The 19111-nt window shown below is 42.0% G+C and overlaps 1 long non-coding RNA gene across 2 annotated transcripts in view; it reads right to left on the minus strand.

The window, feature by feature from the left end:
* LOC140909992 (uncharacterized) overlaps nt 1-19111 on the minus strand; it is a 166817-nt gene that overhangs the window by 124158 nt on the left and 23548 nt on the right. For both annotated transcript variants that reach the window (XR_012158399.1, XR_012158398.1), the window contains exon 2: nt 17918-18009. This is a non-coding gene — a long non-coding RNA (uncharacterized lncRNA). The remainder of the gene's footprint in view (nt 1-17917; nt 18010-19111) is intronic.

The following is a 19111-nucleotide window of genomic DNA, read 5'->3' on the forward strand; positions in this document are numbered from 1 at the left end:
CGATAAAATAAAGTTGTTGATTTGATGCTGTACCTTCCATGTTTGAATAAAGGCCAGCTTTAATTTGCATCAAGCAGCAAAAACTGAGGTAATTATAAATTGTAATGAATACAAGCACATGCTTTCTCACATTTTAATGAAACCAAGGTAGCTGCACCAGATTACAGTTCCAATCAAATTCAGGTCACGTATAGAGAATTTTTCAGACTTTCAAAACTGTAGGAACATAGCAGGCACAGTATAGTCAGAGCTCTAATGAGTTTCCCCACCACACAAAAATTATCCTGTGAGCAGTACAAAGATCACACAAATGAAAACAAATACTCAATAAAGCAGATAATTGACTCCAATCCTTTTTAATGAGATGGCCCAGAACTGCTTTGCAGAAATGCCAGAGCAACTAAATATAAATATTTGTCTCTTAGCAAATAAAGAAAAATAACTTCTATTATATGGTTCCAGAAAACTTCTATACAGTTTTATGAGAATCTGATGCACTTTTAAAAACAAATCTGTTTTATGTTAAAGGGCTTGGTTTTTTTCAAGTTTTATTCCAGCTTTGAGTCCCATGTTTTAACTGTCTAAAATCCATGTTGCTCCTGAGAATCCATCTGCAGCAGATTTTTACACTGAAATGGGAATGTGAGAATGGCATGCTCTGAGCTGTAAAATTCTGAGAGCTTTTACCACCATTGCAATAAAAATTGTCCAAATGGGACAGCTCAGGACTTGTGTCATTAGCCTTTTACAAAGAAAATATTAGAATATATAAATAAATAAATAAAAGGTGTTCAATTATTGGAGTTTCTGAAGGTTACCGATCATGAAAGGGTATAGAATGGCATCCCTAGGCATTGAAGCCCTACATTTGGGCTTGACCTTGCAAGGTGTTGAGCACTCTGGCCCTAATCCAGTAAAGGGAATGTGACCACTCAAATAATGTCAAGTATGTTCTTATGTGCTTTGCTGGATCAGGGCCAGAGTGCTCAGCATCTTGAAGGATTAATGTCCACAGGACAGAAACAGTAGAGGGAGTAGCAGGGTAAGTTTTGCAAAACTGCATCACATCCCCAGGCTATTGGGATCAGTTCTACAGGTAATAGGATAGGTCAGTCTCTATGCCTATTTCATCCTCAGCCTTTATGCTGAGAGTACCCATACAAGTATAAATTAGTGCCAAATGGGATGATGGTAGTTCCTGTAAAATATGGAGACTTGTCCAACAAAAACAGTGAGACTATGCCAATGCCATTCACCAACAAAATATATTGAAAGTGTATGTTTCTTGAAAGGAATAAGGTAAAATGTCAGTCATATGTGACTACAACAAATCATAGAATATGGAAATCCATATACATTAGATGGTTATTAACTTACTAACATATGTGTTCTCCCTTCTATAATTACTGACTCTGCAGTGCCCTATGACAATACTAGCCTACTTAGGTTAACCAATCAATTCAGCAGTAGTACTTAAAAATGTTCAAATTAATATGAGATTAGAGAGAGTAAGGAATTGACAATATAGCTTCATCAGCTGCTATTCTCAAGGAAATTGAACAGGGTTGAATTTCAGTGAGAGTTTGGCTCCCAACTCCCATAGGCTCCTTTGAAAATCCCAGTCATCCCAACACCCTCTTCCTCCTCCCCCAACTTCCTCCCATTAGTGGATCTTCTCCCCATTAGGGAAATAAGTGGTGCCGACAGGGTTAAGCAGAGTCAGATTATGAACAAAACTTCCATGTAAGGAAATGAGTTTAGGAAGAAATGTAGGAGAATACATGCTAATGGGTGAACTCTGAATGAACTCTCAAAAGGTTCAGAGGTTTGGCTAAACAGCCTAAACTTTGATGCTTATCTGAACTTTTTGCCCTCTTTCTTCCCCACTCCATCAATAGGCCCTGGCTCCTTCTTTTCAAAGACAATCTACTCTCCACTGACCACACTATCTATTTGGATCCATAATGTTGTTCTCCAAACCATCACTGATGTGTCCTCTTGAAGGAAGAGTGTTAACTAAGCAGCCCACTCCCTTCTAGTCTGATAGCAGCTGCTGCTGGGGTGGGGGAGGGCACCAACTTCTCCTCTTCAGGAAGGAGTGTGATCCTTAGGAGGCAGTTAGGCAGCCTTTTCTTTCACCCCACACAATTCCAGCAGGACAGAGTAACCCTTCTGTTGTACGCCAGGACCTCAGACCTTTAAGATTTAGAAGCAATATGGGGCTTCTACCAACAAGAGCACCAAATGCTCTGCTCACTTGTAAATCCCAAAGTATGCAAACTCCCACCATCCCTTCATGTCAGATCAGTGGTAGAGTAGGAAGGAAAAGATCGATCCTGCCCCACTCCTTTCTCTGACCTTCCCCACTCTACCATCTCACTGCCACTAGATTGGCACATTCAATTAATGGCAGATCTTATAAATAGAGAGCAGCTCAAGCTGCATAATTCTGATCCAGATGTCAAACCCTTCTCTTCACATAGTTGGGATCCATGGCTTTGATTTGGACTCCTCTCCATTACTGTGATGATGTATACTACGACAGTGGGCAAAATGTGCTAGGGCACTGTAACACATAGAAAGACCCAGTCCCTGTCAGAAAATAGCTTGCAACTTAAGAATCTTCCTAGAAGTAGCCAAAAGTCATACAGATGTAATTCAACTCCTTTCCACTTCTTTTCCCTTTCAGGCAGTATTCACAAATTGCCTCCATGCATCAAAAAATGCAAAACTTCATTTTCATCCATGGCAGAGCGCTTTTCCATTGCAAGAAGTCCTAATAATAAAGTAGTTCTGCATATTTTAAAATTATGATTAAACCCTGGGAGTCAGGAGACTTGGGTTCTATTCCTGCCATGGCACTGATCTGTTCTGTCACCTTGAACAAGGCTCTTAAAAATTATGTGCCTGTGTTTCCCCATCTGAAAAGTTGGGACAATAACCCTTCCCTCCTTGGGTACTTTGTCATCTCTGGATGAAAAATACTATATAATTGCTAATTATTCATTATTTTTAATTTTTACATTCTTTTTTCAATATTTAATTTTGAGACAAGTTTTTAGTGATTGAGTGTGCGCAGAAGAAATGTTTATTTCAGTTTATAAAAGCACATTTAGGCAACTCATTCCTTGCCTTGGGTACCTTTATACAGTTTAATTTCATAATAAAATATTGTATATGGGACTGCACTTCCCATCCTAACAAAGAAAGACCTTAGCAAATCATTGACATTTCTATACAACAGACAAAACCCCCTCCACTTCTTAGACTAGGCCTCCCCAAGTAGCTGGGCAAAAAGATGGGCCTTGCAGTGCGTACTGTCAGTTAACAGATCTGGGCACTGCTCATCTAATGAGGGGTGGGCAAAAATCTAGGTCAAGGATCCCTCATGGAATACCCAGCCAGTACTCCCTTTCCTTGGGTTGGAGCTAGTGGCTGTGTATATTTATGACAGGGAAGGGTAAACCCCTTTAAAATCCCTCCTGGCCAGAGGAAAAATCCTCTCACCTGTAAAGGGTTAAGAAGCTAAAGGTAACCTCGCTAGCACCTGACCAAAATGACCAATGAGGAGACAAGATACTTTCAAAAGCTGGGAGGAGGGAGAAAAACAAAGGGTCTGTGCCTGTTGGTATGCTGCTTTTGCCGGGGATAGACCAGGAATGGAGTCTTAGAACTTTTAGTAAGTAATCTAGCTAGGTATGCGTTAGATTATGATTTCGTTAAATGGCTGAGAAAAGAATTGTGCTGAATAGAATAACTATTTCTGTCTGTATGTCTTTTTTGTAACTTAAGGTTTTGCCTAGAGGGATTCTCTAGGTTTTGAATCTAATTACCCTGTAAGGTACCTACCATCCCGATTTTACAGGTGTGAATCCTTTACTTCTATTTCTATTAAAAGTCTTCTTGTAAGAAAACTAAATGCTTTTTTCATTGTTCTCAGATCCAAGGGTTTGGGTCTGTGGTCACCTATGCAAATTGGTGAGGATTTTTGCCAAACCTTTCCCAGGAAGTGGGGTGCAAGGGTTGGGGGGGGATTTTTTGGGGGAAAGGAGTGTCCCAACTATGTTTCCCAGTAAATCCAGTTAAACTTTGGTGGTGGCAGTGGATATTCCAAGGACAAAGGATAAAATTAATTTGTACCTTGGGGAAGTTTTAACCTAAGCTGGTAAAAGTAAGCTTAGGAGGTTTTCATGCAGGTCCCCACATCTGTACCCTAGAGTTCAGAGTGGGGGAGGAACCTTGACAGGCTGGTATACTGTAAAAGCAAATTTGCTCAAGCTTCCACTGGTATTTATGCTAATGGCTCCTCATCTTGACCTGTATCACCCCTAGTATTTCAGCCATGAGTCTCTTGTAAGCATACATTGGAATCTACTGGGAATTGTATATGCACATACCCAGAGAGAAATAATTAAAATAGCAAGAGATCTGGAAGACATTTTGCATGCCTCTTGTATGCCCTGCAGTATTATAAGTAAGAAAAAACTAAAAACCATCTATATAAGAACGAATGAAACATGCAACTACAACCCCAGATGTGATAATAGTAGCACAGTGACCCATGTCTACATGTAAGTTGTCATAAATATAAAGGGAAGGGTAAACCCCTTTGAAATCCCTCCTGGCCAGGGGAAAGCTCCTCTCACCTGTAAAGGGTTAAGAAGCTAAAGGTAACCTCGCTGGCACCTGACCAAAATGACCAATGAGGAGACAAGATACTTTCAAAAGCTGGGAGGAGGGAGAGAAACAAAGGGTCTGTGTCTGTCTATAGTCTGTCTTTGCCGGGGATAGACCAGGAATGGAGCCTTAGAACTTTTAGTAAGTAATCTAGCTAGGTATGTGTTAGATTATGATTTCTTTAAATGGCTGAGAAAAGAATTGTGCTGAATAGAATAACTATTTCTGTCTGTGTATCTTTTTTGTAACTTAAGGTTTTGCCTAGAGGGGTTCTCTATGCTTTGAATCTAATTACCCTGTAAGATATCTACCATCCTGATTTTATAGGGGGGATTTCTTTATTAAAAGTCTTCTTGTAAAAAACTGAATGTTTTTTCATTGTTCTCAGATCCAAGGGTTTGGGTCTGTGGTCACCTATGCAAATTGGTGAGGCTTTTTATCCAACATTTCCCAGGAAAGGGGGGGTACAAGTGTTGGGAGGATTGTTCATTGTTCTTAAGATCCAAGGGTCTGGGTCTGTAGTCACCTAGGCAAATTGGTGAGGTTTTTTACCAAACCTTGTCCAGGAAGTGGGGTGCAAGGTTTTGGGAAGTATTTTGGGGGGAAGGACGCGTCCAAACAGCTCTTCCCCAGTAACCAGTATTAGTTTGGTGGTGGTAGCGGCCAGTCCAAGGATAACGGGTGTAATATTTTGTACCTTGGGGAAGTTTTGACCTAAGCTGGTGAAGATAAGCTTAGGAGGTTTTTTTCATGCAGGTCCCCACATCTGTACCCTAGAGTTCAGAGTGGGGGAGGAACCTTGACATAAGTAGAATACAGATTCTGATTCTGGTCATTATGTAGAAAAGGTGCTGAACCAGGAAAAGTAAGGAGGATCGTGGCGGGGAGGGATCTATGTTAAAGCAAAACCAAGACAAATAAAATACCTGTCAACCCACCTGTGATTTCTTTTTGTCAGTGCTGTCAATCAGTGATCCAGAATAAGGGATTGGAAGCAATAGTATGTGATGTAAATATGTGCCCACTAGTAGAAGCTCATGGAATCATCATCACTCCCTATAAAGGTGCTTTCTGGACATGACAGAAACATAGGAAAAGCTCAACCACTGGGCACAGACAAGGTGTTATTTTAGCATTTGTTTTATTTTTGAAGGATAGTCATTCTGAGGCCTTCACTCCAAAAGTGTAGAATGTAACAGGATTCCACAACTGGTTCTGATAGATTCAATGAGCCTGACTCTCAGTTACACAGTTGAAGATTTTCTAGTGACAAGTGGTTTTGGGTGCCTCCATTTTTGAGACACATTAAAGGGGCCTGAATTTGAGAGGGTTGAAGTTGAACATTCAAAAACTTGAAACACTAGTCTCTTGAAAATCATAACATACACATCCACCTTCTTCCCTTCATTTCTCTGCATGAGGCAGGGATGGGGGATGTCTTTAAGACACCTTTATGTTTCCTATATTCTGAGTCTGTGCAGGGACCTGTCAGGTTCTCAGCATAATTTAGAGCAGACACAGTGATGGTCTAACTACTCATGCTCTGCTTTACATGCCTGCCTCTTGGCCCTAGGAAGCAGAGGATTGCCATAGTGCAGTATCCTCTGACCATGCCCCTGACACACCCCAATGTACCACTTATGTCGGGGGTGGGGGGGAGAGAAGGACCAATATAAAGCCCTTACACCAGCTCTGCACAGGCTAAGAGGCCACTTCATACAAGGAGCAGTCTCCATGCACAACAAGGCCCTTTTGTGATGCCAGAGTGCTGTAAGAGGACATTAATGTAATTAAGAATCAGGCTCACTAGGCCTAATTCACTACTGCATTACTCCACTGTTATGTCAGGGTAACTCCACTGTGTGAACGGACTAACTGGAGTAACACAGTGATAAGTATTGAGTTGCTACTAAATTTGATAATTTATAGAAGCCCAATATAGCACAAACAAAGGAATGGAGCTAGGGATGGAGGCTCATAAGAGTTAATATCTGAAGACACTAGATAAAAATTTTAAAAGCACCTATGTGGCTTGGAAGCCCAAGTCTCATTTTCAAAAGTAATTTAGTCACTGGAACTCAGTAGGATTTAGGCTCCTAGCAGCCAGATTTTCAAAGGTATTTAGATGCTAAAGATTCAGATAAGCATTTGCATCTTTAGGCATCTAAATACCTTTTAATTTGGGATTTTCAAATGTGCCCAAGAAATTTAGGCTCCTAAATCCAATTCATTTCTATGTGCTAATCTGCTTTGGCACTATTGAAAATCTCACTAGGCACCTGTGTGCATCTTTAGGGGCCTAAATCCCTTTGAAAATCTGGCCCTAAATCCCTTTTGAAAAATGTGACTTAGGCTTTAGTCACTTGGGTACTTCTGAAAATTTCACCTGAAGTCAATGGGAAGATAGTGTGGCCTATTGGATAGAGTACTGGACCGGGAATCAGGAGACCTGGATTCTATTCCTTGCTCTTCCATGGGATTGCTGGGTGACCTTGGACAAGACATTTAGGGCCAGATCTTCTTTAAGATATTTAAAGACCTAAAAGAAAGGCACTTTTGAAAATCCTACTAGGCACCTACCTACATGCTTAGGTGGCTAAATACCTTTAAAAATTTGGCCTTCAAACTCTGTGTCCCAGTTTCTCCTTCTGGAAAATAGGAATAATGATCCTGACAGCCTTGACAAGAGGCTTTTAGATTTACTGATTACAAAGTTCTATATAAGAGTCAGGTATATTAATAATATGCTAATATTAAACAATCATATCATTAAAAGACAAAATGGAAAAGGAGTTCCTACAAAATCTTACCAGTCTGTGACCAAGAGCACAATGGTTTCCTTCATTCTGCTAAATAAGCAAACCACCACGCACATTAGCAAAGCATAAAATTATACATTCATGTCTTCGAGAGTGAAACAACAAATGCTACTCAGTGGACTTTGACAGTAAAAGTACAAATAACTCCAATTATTTTAACAAAATTGTCTTTTATTATTTGCCTGGTTATACGTTTAAGACCTGTGATCTGGAAGCCAAACCAATAGCATGAGTTGGGTGACCACAGACAGAAAATACAGTAAACAAGGTAACCAATATGCAAGTCTGAAATTTGTTAGCATAAACTAGTCTATGAATACTTAGAAACAAATTCATTCATATGAATCAGGATCATTCTGCAAATGGGCAAAAGAGCAAAATTAACTGGATAATTTAGTTTCAACAAATAGATTGAACAGCAGACTGCTGGGATCATAATGGAGGTTTTGCAAACTATAGCAAGCTAATCCACCCAGTTGGCCTCTAGCCACTTCAGCATATAAATGAAATATAGAATGCGGAATATAAATATTAAATACACAACCTCGGTCCCTTTGCATAATAAAGGGAGCGGAAAAATATTTTAACCTGGAAGAAACATGAATGAGCAGGGTAACTCAAAAGTTCTCTGGAAAGAGGATCCACAGGAGATTACAATACCTTGAAATCTGCTCCCTCACTTTGTGTTCCAAAGTTTTCTCCCTCTCTTCTATATAGTACTTATAGACCCAGGATCCCCTTTTGCCTGATTTATTGCATGTCCTCTAGGTGTAATTCAGGACCACAGTTTGCCTTTAAATTAACCTCTTTGTAATTTACTGCTCTCCTTTTGACTTTATCCAAACTAATCAGAGTAAAGGTGGATTAATTTTCCAGAATAAAATTGTTCAACAAACACAGTTTAACACAATTAATTTCACACATTTTAAACAGAAGAGTATACAACTTCACTACTGTCATGAAAAGGGCAGGTTCCTTCATCTACTAAATAGTGTAACTTTGGAGCCAAAGTCAGTCCTAACAATGCAAGGAAAGACTCCCATCCCATGAACTTCAACGTGCTTTGGATCAGGGCCTTTCATCCTGTGCAACTCCATTAACAGTAGTGAACTTTCACCAGATGTAAATCAGCTCATAGTTTTGCCTCTGTTGTAAGGAACGGATCTGGACTCCTGTTTCACCAGACCCCACTTTCCTGAGGAAGGTTACACCTTTTAAAGGTAAGCCAGCAAGAGGAATTTTATTTAGACACATCCATAGACTTTTCATGAAACAGAAAGTGTGTGCTGGTCATTTTCCTCACTTTAGTCCAAATGCCAACAGCAATGTCTCACTCCTTTTCCTTTGTAAAGCCAAGAGACTTGTGCAGATCACTGCTTATTTTACAGGTGCATTTCCACCCATTGCATGTGATTTGCAAAGGATTTTTAGATGGTAACTGTGTGTGGCCAGAACTGTTATTTTCTATGTTTGCACAGAGCCTAGAACAATTGGGTCCTGACCTAGTGGCCACTAGGCTCTACTGTACTAGAAATATAAAATCAATTATAATAACACAAAGTTAGGCTTGGGCCATTTTGTTTCCTTATAATTTAAGGAAACAGAAGTGTGAGGGAGCAGGGTCTTCCCTTTTTTCCTTCATTAATAAATAGGGTTAAAATCTAGTTCCATTGAAGTCAATGGCAAAATTTCCTTTCACTGCAGCAGGGCCAGATTCACTCCAGGAATAGCAAATGTAGTTTTCTCCGATTCTGCTGGAGGGTCTCCGATCTCATGAACTGGGAAATCCCAACTGAAGACATAAGAATCGCTAAAAAAAGATTTCCTTTTGTGAAAATCTTAACCAAGTATTGATGTTCCATAGGGGTTAACACACGGGCTAAAATTCATCCTATTCTGAGAGCGTATGCATAATTTAAGTAGTGTGTGGGCTTTGTATTGCACCCTTGAACAGGGATGAAATTCATCTTTGAGTAGTAACTTAATATCCAAATAGTCCCAGTGAAGCCAGTGGGATTAATCATAGCCTAAATTACTACTTAGTGGTTGTTAATACCTTAACTCAGATTGTTAATACCTTACTCATTTATGGAGTAGTACTTTATTTTGCAAATAGTTCCATTGAAATCAATGGGGCCAGAATATCATCCCTTTTATCGAAGATTACATGGTGTACAGTACATTCAGTGTGAGCAAGGGTTTCACAATCTGAGCCAATGGGAGTAAGGACGCCAGGAAAGATCCCTGAACAATTAGTTATCAAAAGGCTATGTCAAGGTTCCTCCCCCACTCTGAACTCTAGGGTACAGATGTGGGGACCTGCATGAAAAATCTCCTAAGCTTATCTTTACCAGCTTAGGTCAAAACTTCCCCAAGGTACAAAATATTACACCCGTTGTCCTTGGACTGGCCGCTACCACCACCAAACTAATACTGGTTACTGGGGAAGAGCTGTTTGGACGCGTCCTTCCCCCCAAAATACTTCCCAAAACCTTGCACCCCACTTCCTGGACAAGGTTTGGTAAAAAGCCTCACCAATTTGCCTAGGTGACTACAGACCCAGACCCTTGGATCTTAAGAAAAATGAACAATCCTCCCAACACTTGCACCCCCCCTTTCCTGGGAAATGTTGGATAAAAAGCCTCACCAATTTGCATAGGTGACCACAGACCCAAACCCTTGGATCTGAGAACAATGAAAAAGCATTCAGTTTTTTACAAGAAGACTTTTAATAAAAAATAGAAGTAAATAGAAATAAAGAAATCCCCCCTGTAAAATCAGGATGGTAGATATCTTACAGGGTAATTAGATTCAAAAACATAGAGAACCCCTCTAGGCAAAACCTTAAGTTACAAAAAAGATACACAGACAGAAATAGTTATTCTATTCAGCACAATTCTTTTCTCAGCCATTTAAAGAAATCATAATCTAACACATACCTAGCTAGATTACTTACTAAAAGTTCTAAGGCTCCATTCCTGGTCTATCCCTGGCAGAAACCAGCATACAGACAGACACAGACCCTTTGTTTCTCTCCCTCCTCCCAGCTTTTGAAAGTATCTTGTCTCCTCATTGGTCATTTTGGTCAGGTGCCAGCGAGGTTACCTTTAGCTTCTTAACCCTTTACAGGTGAGAGGAGCTTTCCCCTGGCCAGGAGGGATTTTAAAGGTGTTTACCCTTCCCTTTATTTTTATGACAGGCTATATGATATTTGTTTGTTGAGGAAACAGAATGCAAAAGGACTGCACCAATACCCAGTAAAAAAAAGTATGGTATATGGTTATACTCCTCTTTTATACAGCTCCTGTTTGAACTGAGGTGCAGATGAGTAGAAAAAAAAATACAACCCACTTCCCCTTTTTAAAAAATTAAACATTCCCAACACCGGTTAAGTCTTTTTACCCTTTTACTGTCATTTCCACCCAACCAGCTGCTCTAGAAATTCTGCATTCTCTATCAATTTGAACATGGACTGTGGGACTACTGCCTATCTGCAGCAAATTAAAGTTTGGAGCCTCTAAAGTTGTTTAACTGGCAACTGCATAAAAGCAAGCCGAATGAAGGGATAGTGTTAGCAGTTAAAGTATGTGTAACAAAATAACCACAAAGACACGATTGTTCCACTGGATTGGTTATGAGCTCTTGTTGGTACTGTTCTGATTTTAATCAACCTCTGTTTTGGTACACGTCAAGGGAAGCTCTAAAAAGATGGTCAGTCAATGTTTTTTTAATAACTATAAGTCCCTTTTCCTGGGTTATGCATGGGAGCATTTCATCACATGCCCTTGCAATGAACTTATTTGTGCTAATTATTCATCAAGAGGGGATGTTACTGATAGCATGCTTTCAAGAGCCCCACTTCCTGGCAGACAAGAACAGAATCATAGCTAATGAAGCATACAGACTATACATTAATTGCCTAACCTGGAATGCACAACAGTATTTGCAGTGTGAATTTGTAAGTCCCATTTGAGGACATTGAGCAAAGGCTGGCTTTTTGCTGGCACCTCTAAACTTAATGAATCCTCCCTTTAAAGGTAGAAAACTAGAAGGACTACAGACCTCCGATAGTTTCTCACTAAAACTGAAAACCAAAGGGCAGTGCTCATCTTGCTCACAAGAGACTCTACAGAGCCATTGAAGACCCAGCCAAATATGTCCTCTAAAGAGCCAAAACATGCAACCCACATGCAAAGAAACCCTCCTTTTCCTACTGCTGCATCCCATATTTTAAACGACCAGTTTGGTCAATGGCATAAAAGGAAAGAAGAGGAGGTGTGGAGACTTGGTAGAGACACTGACAGAAAGCCCAAAATAAGGAAGGTCAGGGCAACTGCAGCAAACAACTGCAGAAGCTGGAACAGCAGCTGTAGACTGATGTGCCAAAGAAAGAAAAGACAGTTTTTTCATGAAGGCACACGACTGGGACTCAGATCTTGGTTCAGTTCTCAGCTCTGGCAGAGACTTCCGGCATGACTTAGGCAAATCTCTTTCCCTTGTACCTCAGCAACACCTCGTTTTGGAGGGAACCACCGGTTAGTATCTGTGCCTAGCACAATGGGGCTTCATCTAGTGGAGGCATTTTTGTAATACAATAATAAAAATACAAAAGCAGTGAGATTTGGAAACTGAATAGACGCTCACATAGGGTAACTGAAATAATACACCAGCTTCAAGGCCATAACAAACGCTTATAAATCTGATTTTCTATAGAGAAATTTAAGATGGCTGCTGCCATTCCATTTTTTTAAGTGAAACTGATTATTCTGTTTAAAGCCGTACCGATTGCAAGTACATAGCAATAATCATGTTCTATGAATCCCTGCCACTCACAGGAAGGCAATACAGGTGCTTCTGTTACAGAAGCAATCAGAACAAATGAAGATGTAAGCTATAATGTATGAGGGATAGCTCAGTGGTTTGCGCATTGGCCTGCTAAACCCAGCGTTGTGAGTTCAATCCTTGAGGGGGCCATTTAGGGATTGGGCAAAAATTGGGGATTGGTCCTGCTTTGAGCATGGGGTTGGACTAGATGACCTCCTGAGGTCCCTTCCAACCCTGATATTCTATTGAATCACTATTTTGGATGCCTTAATTTTCTAATATGCTGTAGATATTCTGGCTGCATACATAGTTGCTACTGTGGTAATAAGCGTGGTATGAGATCCTACGTAGAACAGAATATTTTGGCATGTGACCCTACATAAAGTTCATGGTTAAGATTAAGGCCTATGTTTGTGAATACAGTATATAAATCAGGAGAATGTTCCTACCAGAGCTAGTTTTGTAGGAGCTATTTTCTATATTGAACTAATTAGGGAATCATTCCTTCCCTAAATAACATTTCAAAAAGTGTTTAAACATATATCTTTGCAGATCATCAAGCCCAAGGTCTGCAGCCCCTTTGCTCCAGCACAATGGACTTTCACTGTAGCTATAAGGCCTCCATGGGGAATACCACCAGTGCAGAGGGTGTGAAGGAGGAGGCATGGCCATGGTATTCCTATGCTTTCATTATTCCCTGGCTACTGCAATGCCATGGGGTCATTGCAGTAAATACCCAAGAAGTGGTGGGTTAATTCAATGCTGTTGATCTGTAGAATATTCTCTTAAGGGAAGAAATACCTTCTGCCTCATGGCTTAAATCTTTTAAAATTGAGCAGAGACCTTGATCAGATATTGTCAGGAATAATCCTGCACCAACAGAATAGATTATATAATCCTCAGGAAATTCTGCGCCACTGCGCGTCCAGATAATTAATGAGCTGTGCATACTTTTATTTTGCACAGAAAAAAACTTCTGCTGGAATGTTGCTGCAGATCTGCCTTTTGCCCACCAGAGGGCACTGTGGTGCTAGAAGAGAGCAGCAGCCCCCAGTAGACAATAACTTCTTAGTTCATCTTTTGCCCACCAGAGGGAACTGTGGGACTAGAACACAGCAGCTAGAACACAGCAGCCACTCCCAGCCAGCTACAGAAGAGAAAGAGCCTGCCTTCTTCACAGTGCCTCCCAGACAGACAGTGTGGGGCTCCTGGGGGATCAGACAGGGGCTCATAAGGGCTAGTAGGGAAGGACTGACTGGGGTAGGGGCTGAATGGGAGTGGAGGGGCAGGGCCATATGGGCAGAGGGGGTGCAGAGCTCCAGGGGTAAGGGGGTTGGACTGAGTGGGGGCATAGAGACACATGGGGATGGAGGAGGGGGTGCAGGGACACACAGGGCTAGGGGAGTAGCTGAGTGGGAGCACAGAAACACTTGGGATGGGGAAGAGGGTGAAGGCCCATATGGGGATGGGGGGAGTGGGTGTCTGAGTGGGAGTGGAGGGACACATGTGGACAAGGGATGCTAGGACACATGGGGGTGTATGGATACGTGGGGGTGCGGGGCAGATATGCCTGAATGGGAGAGAGTAGGGGTCAGCCAGGGTTTGCATGGGGGAAGCTCCCTACCAGTCCCTCCCTGCCTCCCCAAAACACCTGTCCCATACTCCTCCCCCCCTTGCCCATACCCAACAACCCTTCAAGTTTACACCAGGCTGCTTCCCAGCAATTATTTCCCTCTCCCTCAGCTCCCTCCATTATCCCTGACTCCCCCAAGCCTTTGCATCTGAGGGGAGCAGGAAATATGGTTCCATATTGTAGTTTAAATGAAGTATTACTCACTATTAATATGCCTATTAAGGAATCTATTTGTCAACAAAAACTGACTTTTTTGTTGTCTGTATTCTTACATACTTGCTGACAAGTATTTTGAAATAAAATGACCACAAATAATTGAAACTGGTGTGATATTATGTTATTTTGACGAATAAAATATGAAGAATTTTGCAGAATTTGAAAATATATATTTTTAATTTTTTGGTGCAGAATTCCCTGAGGAGTAATTCTAAAATCCTCTCATCTCTAATTGCTATGATCACATGAAAGTCTAATGTGAAGTAATCAGAGATATTACATCTCATTTATATATTAAAACTTCCTTAAAAACTTCTAAAATCATGTAAGATTATTTCAAAATGTTAAATTCACATAAAAATAAGTGGAAGGTAGTGCTTGAGATTAGAAACCCAGCAAGCCCGGTCTGCTACTAGGAACTTTTCAGCAGAATGCTTCTCACCTCTGCTCTGCATCAGTAAGCGAAAACAATGAGCTAAAGCTGCCTGAAACAGCTAACAGTATTTGTTAAACAAGTGATAAAATTTCTTGCAGTGAGCTGGAATTATGCTTTATGTTGACTGATTCCTAGCAGCCACATCAAACGCCTACAAGCTTGTGAAAGGAAGGTAGCCAGGTTTTTCTTGCCTGCGGCCATATCTCATTGGTAAGGAATCTGGAGAAGATGACTTAATGGAAACCCTGGTAAGAACCTTTCAAGTCTAAAGTAAAGGAACTGCACTGATCCCTTCTGATTTCTCCTTGCTGTGTGAACTTATGCAGCAACATGCAGATTTGGACTTTTATAATTCCCAGTACAGTTAATATTATACTCAGGCTGCATTGAAAAAAATTGCCTTTGTATGACAATAAACTAATCTAATGTATCCAATGAAGTGAGCTGTAGCTCACAAAAGCTTATGCTCAAATAAATTGGTTAGTCTCTAAGGTGCCACAAGTACTCCTTTTCTTTTTGCAAATACAGACTAACACGGCTGTTACTCTGAAACCTAATCTATTTTCCAGGCACTGTATAGTTAAACTTTATCTGATTTACAAAACCTTTACTATTTCCTCTCTTTTAAAACCACTGCAAGATTGAAAACTAACTTAATTATTTTTTCTGTATGAGAACCTAACATTCACTGATGTATGTCTGCTAAAGATTTTTCTCTTTCACTGGACAGTTAGTGGAGTGTTTTTTTTTTAATACTTCCCCACAGGTTCCAATCATAGCACTTTCTGTTGAATTACAGGACCCACTCAGGTCACACTGTTTCTGTCTGGAGATTTACAGAACTTTCTAAATATAAACTAGTGTATCGGTACCTGTCAGATACACTTCAGTGTTTGCAGCACTGGAAAAGTAAAGAGCAGAGGCATCTCCAGATATCCTCTGTTTGATACATAACTGGGGAAAATCAGCTTTTCGGAACTGCTACTTTTGGGTTTGGAGGAAAGGAGTAGTAGGGAGACTCCAAGGATTTCAATATCCATTTGGGTAGATACATCACTGATGTCACAGGACTTTCTGTGGCTGTGACTTCAATGTATTGAGGCTTTGGCAGCGACAACAGAAATGAAGAGATAATTTTCATGGTCTGCCCACTTGCTAAGAGTTTATTTACTGTCCTATGCACTCATTTCAGTAATGACTACATTCTGACTTCTCTAGTCACATGGTTCAAACAAAAACAACAAACAGTCCAAAAACAAGTTTAAAAAACACCACATGCTTATTGTTGCTAGTGTAAGCGGGGGAATAGTCCCACTATTGTGGGGAACTTTCCTGGCTTCTGCACTACCCCAGTGAAGTAGGCTGGTGAAAGGATCAAAGTCCTTGCTCCCACTTCCTTTACCCAGTGGCCTCCCTGCCCTTGAGGGCTCCCCTTCCACTCTCCTGTCTGGAGAAGTCCTCGTAACCCCAACAAGACTGGGCCCAGGATTCCTGGGGGGCTCGACCCCCAACCTTACAGTGGTCACGTAGGACAGGGGCTAGGGTGTCCCCACTCTGGGGTACTCTCTGCACTGAGCACTTCTCTGACCCACTGATCATAACATACAATTTAAAGGAAATGCAAGTTATTTAATCAACAATTAATTTAAAAAAAGAGTAAGGAAAAATGGGAAAGGTTAAAGAAAACACATCACATGTCTCTGGAATGTCAGGGAAGTTCAGTCTGTTCCTTGTAAGTCCCAGGCTGCCTTCTCAGGCCTTGGCTGTGCTGCAGAGATGCTGTGGGGTGGACACTCACTCTGGTGATAGCCACACACTCTCAGGCTCTAGGTGGCAGGGCCCTTCTTCCCAGTGTCACCCCCCACCCTGTCAGGGTTACCAATCCCCCTCTGAGTCTGGCCTGCAGAGCCTCCTGGCTGAGGCATCTCCCTGTGCTGGGCCCACTGCCCAGGGTCCCCCCTTGCTCTCCCCAGCTGCTCACGACACCCAGCCCCGGACTGCTCCAACCCCAGCCCCCACTCTGCCTCAGCATAGCTGCTGCTCTGCCTCCAGCTCCCTGGGCTGCTTCTCTGGCCCCTCTGGCTCTGGTTGCTGCAGCTCTGCTCCCAGGGCAAGTCTGCTCTCTCTGGGCTGTGCCTCTGGCTTTGAGGTTGCAGCTCTGCTCCCAGGACAGGGTCTGCTCTCTCTGGACTGCTTTTCTGGTCCCTCTGGATCTGGCCCAGCTCTGCTCGGGCCCCCTGCTCTGTCCTTAGCTCAGCCCCACTCTGTCTGACCCAGAAAATTCCAGCTCACACAAAGGACAGGACCTCCCTGGCCTGACTCCCTGATTAGCCTGCCCGCCCTGTCATTCAGGCTGATCTGGAGCATTGGCCTCTACCCATTGCTCCTAGGCACTGGCAGTCTCAGGGTTCTGATTCCCCATTGACCCTTCCTCCTTTTAGTACTGGGAGCTAGCACCTAAAACATGCCCCTTACTAACATTCAGTGGGGAACAGTCCCCTTATACTAGGGAAGTCATCATCTTGGTAGTAAACATTAGATATATTTGTGTCACAGTGCTTCTGCTTTTAGAGATACAGCCATAAGGATTTAGGATGAGTAAAAATAAAGAAAAGCAATAAAAATTACAGAAACAAATAAAACAAAGTACAAGAAGGGGAAACATGTTCAGTAAGCTATGCAAAGACCATTTAAATGCACGCTCATTAAAGACTTAAAGAATTCTAACTAGCATTTGCACCCGTAGCTTCCTATCAGGATAGGAGTAACTTCCTCTCATGTCAACATTATATTCTTTTCCTATTACAGAAAATCATAGCTGTAGTAGTGCAATGATGCTGGGTCTTATAACTGTATTTACTTGATTTTATGTTCTGCTGCAATGTAAATGTAGCTGTACTTCATTGGCTGGGACACAGGACTCAGGACCCATGGATTCGGTTTCCAGTTCAGCCAGTGACTCATACTGTGACCCTACATAAGTCACGTCTGTGTGCCTCAGCTTTCCTCATCTTTAGGATGTAGGGCCTGACACTCCATATTTGTAAAGAGCTTTGAAAGCAATGGATAGTAATGTATAGTATAATGCTCAGTGGAATTAGTGTTGTATGTATCTTCTAAAAGTTAAACCCAATATAAACAACCTTTTAAAATATCAATTGTGCAACTGTGGCTTGTGACTCTATGCAACACCATATTCTATTAAAAAACTGAAAACATCTTTACACATCTGAGTGCAACTTATCTTTAATATGAACCGATGGGGGGGGGGCACGCAGTGGTGACATCTGAAAGCAGGTAGGCAAAACTTACCCATAAAAAGTATTCTTCCAGCCAATTTACAGTTGCGCGTAGCCAGCAGAGTCAATCTGACTCTATAGCAGGAGACTTCATGGTCATGTACCCTGTTAAAATAAAAAGCATTCTCTCAACCATGAGCAAAAGCCAAATTGTTTTACTGGAGGTTTTAGGGAATATAGCATTTGTATTCAAGGCTGTAAAGGTTCGGACTCACCCCTGTAGTGCCTCCTGCTGGTATTTGGGAATTAGCTCTTTTCCAGCCTGGAGCACCTTCTGCAGGCCGGTGATCTGCTCAGCGCTGGCCCCCCGTGTCCCTCACAGACCCCAGTGCCTCTTTCTCTGGGGTTCTGCTCCCTGGCCATACCCCCACACTCTGCCTCTGGGTCTCCCCTTCCTGGGGAACCCTCAACCCATTATTCCAACCTTGCCTCAGTCTGGGCTACTGCCAGTCATCACCAAGCCCCCGCTCTCTGGGGCAGACAGCAGTGTAAATGCCACTCATCATAGACAAGGGGATTTGGACCTGCTGCCTTCCAGTACCTCTATGGGCCTTGGATCAGGCCTTACAGCTTGGGGAGTTGCCAGCCTGGAGTGCCCCTGCTCAGCCTGCTCCTTCCCCAGCACTGCACCACCCCCACAGTACGCTGTCAGTGAAGCCCTGCTCTCTCCCAACCTAGAAAGAAACTCCTTGGGCCTCTGGCTCACAGCCTTTTTATACAGGCCAGCTGGGGCCTGACTGGGGCGTGCCCGAGCTGCAGCTGCTTCCCCAGTCAGCCATCCCCAGCCACAGCCCTCTCCAGGGCTGCTTTTAACCCCTTCTATTTTAGGAGCGGGGTAACTACCCCGCTACAAAGGCACTCACATTTCTGCAGCCTTGGAGCATTTCTTCACCTGAAGCATATGAGTAATTTTTATTGGCATTGAATAATATGTATATTAAACATAAGGCACAAACAAAATAGTCAAGCGGACTTCAACTCTTACTTTTTAAAAAATTGAGACGTGTTCCAGGGGTGTTGGTTGGTTGGCTGCCTGGCTGGTTTTTAGAGTGAAAATTGTAAGTATTGCTGCACTAAATGAAGCCTGAATAGGACTCCTCCAGGGCTAGGACAATATACAACATGAATAGTGAGTGACAGAATTGGGCCCAATAACAGCATATGCAACCCATCTTCTATTGCTCTCAACGCTCTTTAAAAACATCAT

The sequence above is a fragment of the Lepidochelys kempii genome, chromosome 4 (genome assembly GCF_965140265.1).
Source record: "Lepidochelys kempii isolate rLepKem1 chromosome 4, rLepKem1.hap2, whole genome shotgun sequence".
NCBI lineage: Eukaryota > Metazoa > Chordata > Testudines > Cheloniidae > Lepidochelys > Lepidochelys kempii.